The sequence below is a fragment of the Vicia villosa genome, unplaced genomic scaffold (assembly GCF_029867415.1).
Source record: "Vicia villosa cultivar HV-30 ecotype Madison, WI unplaced genomic scaffold, Vvil1.0 ctg.000460F_1_1, whole genome shotgun sequence".
Classification (NCBI taxonomy): Eukaryota; Viridiplantae; Streptophyta; class Magnoliopsida; order Fabales; family Fabaceae; genus Vicia; species Vicia villosa.
In genome coordinates, this window is record NW_026705220.1 from 569,936 (window position 1) to 574,615 (window position 4,680).

A 4,680-nucleotide genomic window follows, 5' to 3' on the forward strand; every position below is an offset into this window, starting at 1 on the left:
CAGGTTAGCCGGAACCTAACCCTATCTCCTTCTGGGGGGTGGCAGGCGCACGACCAAATAAGTTCCAGGGGCAACTAGAGGAGGATAGTGAGCTGTTATGTTTATGATCACTGATATGATGATATTTGTTTTAGTTTAATTTTATTTATGTTGTCCCCAATTTAGAATGAGTAATTCCACAACAAAATGACATCTCAAGCAAAGTACCAACAAAGGAGCAACATGCATGAAAGTGGTAGTGAGTGAAATTTTTTCAAAAAAATTAAGTTTTCACTTTCTTTTTCAATAAGTGACAAGTCAGGTATGAATTTTCAAACTCAAACTCCTAGTGTGTGCATGAAACGTAGGTTGTTAGTAAATACTTGACAGAAGTTCTTTATGGTACACTATTTGTGTTGGATCAGCTTAGCCTTAACCATTGTGAGGAAAGCTTTCCATTGTTTACTATATGTAGGAGACCATCGATTATTTTGACTTGTTTGTATCATGCTAAACCATTTGTCGCATCGTTTGTGGAAATCTGTGGAAGTGATTTAGGCACTTAATTGAATCTGAGAGTTTCTTTGAGTTGATTTCATCCTAAAACTTATTTTCTTCTGTGAGAGTGTGATCCTTTGCTAAACATTCTTTGAGCCTGAGGTCAATCCTTTGCTAACCATTCTTTGAGCCCGAGGTCAAGATAAATTTCATCATAAGCACCAAGGAAACACCTGGTGAGTTTTGATCTCAATGAAAAGTTTTGTTTTGGACCGTCAACCATAAAATTTGGTGATGTGTTTTCTCTTTTACCTTTATAGAAAGTAGGGGAGCATTCATAGAATCTGAATACAGGTTGATCTCCAAGTTGGGGAGAGTCATAACCAAAAGAAGAGTAAGTATAGGTGGTGATTTGCAAAGAACGAATGAAATTCGTAGCTTGAAAAAAAAGAGAAGAAACAAAAGAAAAACAATGTTTGAAAGTAAGCAATTGTTGAAAAAAAAAGAGAAGAGAAACATCGAGCTACGAGTGAAAAAGAAGAATGGGTGAAAAAGTTTAAGGTATAAAGGAAAAGGAAAGGAGTTATGATTCGGATGCTTCCCTAGAATAGGAACAACCCTCGTTTATCTTCTTTTCTTTGAATCTAAACCACATTACAACCCTGGAATGACCTTCTGATTCTCAGATTCCACAGGACTTGATGCTAACAATATGGTGAACGTATGATATGGATTCTTGTTGATTTAATTGTTTGGATGAGTGTTTAACCCCTTTATTATTCATCATACTTTTTGATGAGAGTGATTAGTGTTGATTCAATTGAAATTGTGTAGCGTTTTGAACTTCTGGAGGTAATTTTCTTTCAAAATCTGTTTCATGTGTATGTTCTGAGTATGCAGGGAGATGAAGAGTATCTGAGGTGGTCACCGACCTGAACCATTTGAAAAATCTATTTGAAAAAAAACTTGTTGCATGATTGTTGGTATGTTTTGTTGTATTCATTGAGGTAAGTAATTTTGTTTAGGGACGAACAAAACTCTAAGTTGGGGAGAGTTTGTTAGGAGTGAATTAGTAGTGTTTTCATTTGTCAAATTAACTACCTTTTGAGCTGGAAGTGAACATATTTTGTGCTTTTTAAGGATTTTATAGTTAGAATTGAACTTTAGAGGTTCGATGCTAATTGTAGAACAACTTGCGTCACTTTGGGTGTTATTTGTGCAGATATCGAAGTTAAGAAGCAAAGACGAAGAAACACGCAGGCGTAAAGGCTCTGAAGAAGAGAAGTCACAAAGAAGTGGGATCAAGCAGAGGCCGAGCCGCGCCAATCTGGGGCGAGACGCGCCAAACCCACTGAATTGGGTTCGCGCCGCGCCAGTACGTGCCGAGCCGCGACAGCTGCGTTACAAGGACAAATTGTTATAGATAGAAGCCCTAATCCTCATAAGAAAAAGATCTTTGGTGAATGAAATTCAGAGAGCAATCCTATTCCAGAGCAGAAGACAACTTCCGACGGAGAATTCCACATTAATTGAAGACATTCCTTTGATGAAGATGAATCCTTCCATGAAATCTTGTGTGTTCTTCATGGCTATGGAGAGCTAAACCCCATTGTGTTGAGTTTAAGGTAGTATTTAACCTATGAAGATGCAACTACTTTGATTAATTCCTGTGAACAATTCTTTAAGTTTTATTATCAATGAAAAACCTTGCTTTTATTTTATATCATTGTTGAACTATCAATCGAGAGATAGGGTTTATACTTTCGCCCTAGGTTTTTACATTGACTTGTTGATTAATACTCAGAGATGAGGTTTTGAAGAAGTTTTCCTAAATCATCGTTATTCATTCCCTTTATCTTTATAGTTATTCTGAGAGATCGAATATCATACCGGTAGAGGTGGTTCTAGATTGATCATTAGATATAATATCAATTTTGAGGATGAATGAAGATAATAACTTAGATAATGTTCACATGTGGATTAATTGATTATTGTATATGATTAGGTTGATGAACCCTAGAACTCAACATATTCATTCACCATTGTTATTGAATCTTAAAGCTTTTATTCATTTAAATCTTATTTTATTAATTGCAATTCGAGATCACATAATCAAACCAATACTTTTCATGACTCATTATAAAGTAACTATAAAACGGCAGAAATATTACTTAGTCTATGTGGATACGATATATTAGAAAATATTTACCCAAAATACTTTCAACAATAAGTCCATAGTTGACAAATTCACAAGTCGAAGGTGTTGCACCCCAAAATTTGCCCATATAATTTCATTTCTAATTAACTTGAGCTTCCCATTCATATGCATTTTTCTATTAGGACATTAACATAATTCATGTATTCATTAATCACTAAAGTCAATATGGGATCAAGGATCAAGGGATGAACTGAGGTCTCATAGATGTCTTAGAATAAGGCTTATTTATTTTATTACTAAAAAAAGAAGATGAAGATTATGTTACTAGGACATTGATCCATTCTTGAAGACTCTTTTCATTCAAAAGGTGGACAACCGGATTTATGGATTTGTTTAAAGGGCATGTAATGTCTAAAAGTGTCTGCGGTTGGAAATGGTGGTGTCATACCCCAAAATTTGCCTTCCATATTCCATTTACAATGATTCAAAGTTCAAGATTCAGTCCCAAAGAGTACTCATTCAAAAGTCCAGATGATCCACAGTCAACTGGTTTGACCTAAAAGTCAATCATAATCAGAGCATAGTCAAAGCCTCCCAATTTTGGTCAACATCAAGTATGTGAAGTATAACCATCATTTGATCAAGGATTGATCATGATTCCATTAATAGAAACTCAGAGATGAACAAATACAAAAAGGTTCAAATTAGGGTTTCTTAGGAGAAAGTCAACCCAACTTTGACTGGGCATAACTTTCACATGGAACTTCAAAAATGCCCCACTCAAATCCTATTTTAAAGGAAATTGGATTCTCTACAACTTTGCCTCTCACAAGCCAGGGCTAGAAATGCTTCATTTGAGAGGTATGATGCAAAAGATTACAGGTCATTTTCAGGCATCCTTCAAAAGCAGTTTTTTGTCAAAGAGGATATGATCAAGATAAAAGCTCCAAATGAAAAATATGTTCCAAAGTGGCTTATAGAGGACATCCTGAGGTTTTCAAAAAGTTTTAGAACTCCCTCGTAGCTTAAAAATTGAGTGAGATATGCTTGGTCAAAGTAGGGTGATTTTGGAGGACCAAATGTGAAATAAAAGGGGGTCAAAATGGAATTTTCCACAAGTGGGCCTATGTTTTGTAATCCAAACTTGATCCATAAGATATTTAGGCTGCCCAAGACACATGCCACGAAATTAAATATTTTTATTTGATTTAATGTGATTTTTATTTCATTTTTTAATGATTTAATTAAGTAGAAAATCAAATATTTTGTCAAATAAGTGCATATGGATTGATTTTAATCACCATTTATGGCAAAATACTATATAATTTTCGTGCGTAGTGATTGGAAAAAAATCAACAAAAAATAGGGCCAAAATAGAAAGTTTCTATTTGAAAATAAAATCAATTTTCTCAAGTTTGGTAAGATTTGATTCAAGGAGCATTTGGGCTGTGTATTTGACCTAATCTTGCTTCTCTATTAGTATGCAACACATAGCAATGGACTAGGGGAGGAAAAATTCGGACCAGAGACAAGAGTGCAAGAACAAAAAAAGCTCCAAGAACTCAAATTCGATTTCAAGGAATTGGAGGCTTTCAAGAAGGTTGAGGCATTGCAAAAGATTCATCAAGGGATTCTGAAGCTATTGGGATCGCTACTCTGCTTCAACACCCCCAGAATTACCTCATATTTGCCAAGGTAAGTCACTTCAAAAACCTCTTCGATCTGGACAATATACGCATCATCACTGAAATATAATTGCATATTATTGTTTTTACCACTGCTGTGAACGTTTCTGGGTCGGTTATTCTAAGCTTGCGCGTCTTAACCATGTTCTGCCATTAAAGGCCGTTTGGAGTTTTAGGGTTTTCGTTTGGGGCTTTTGGGTTAGAGGCGAAATTAGGATTAATTATAGGCATGGTCATGTTCGTATGATTGAGACGAGCAGATCTGGGGTGGTGCGAAAGATTTATATATACGTATGCCCTGTTCGCTATTTTTCCAGGTACAGCAGCTACGAACAAGTCCGTAGCTGTTTCGTAGCTAAA